Here is a 248-nt window from a genome sequence, read left to right as displayed (position 1 = left end):
CACGCGTATCGTCACATCAATACAAGTCTTTATATGCATCAGTCACACACTCACCCACATGACATTCCCTCTGAAAAGGATATAAACCTGCCCCTGCGCCCTTATCAGCCACGCCCACGCACTCCATTAGAGGGACACGAGGCGGCCATGGAAGTCATTACTACGGGCGAAAGGAGACGGAAAGGAGCGCGGAGGAGGCGAGGGACCGGGGGCGGAGGAGGAAGGGCCTTCTGAGGGGAAGGAAAGGG

At 56.9% G+C, this 248-nt stretch overlaps 1 long non-coding RNA gene across 1 annotated transcript in view; it reads left to right on the top strand.

The window, feature by feature from the left end:
* LOC119592774 overlaps nt 1-248 on the top strand; it is a 67,068-nt gene that overhangs the window by 58,152 nt on the left and 8,668 nt on the right. The gene's annotated exons all lie outside the window — the stretch shown is intronic.

Source organism: Penaeus monodon, chromosome 30 (assembly GCF_015228065.2).
Source record: "Penaeus monodon isolate SGIC_2016 chromosome 30, NSTDA_Pmon_1, whole genome shotgun sequence".
NCBI lineage: Eukaryota > Metazoa > Arthropoda > Malacostraca > Decapoda > Penaeidae > Penaeus > Penaeus monodon.
Note: the sequence above shows the minus strand (reverse complement) of the source record. Positions and strands in the feature narration are given on the sequence as shown.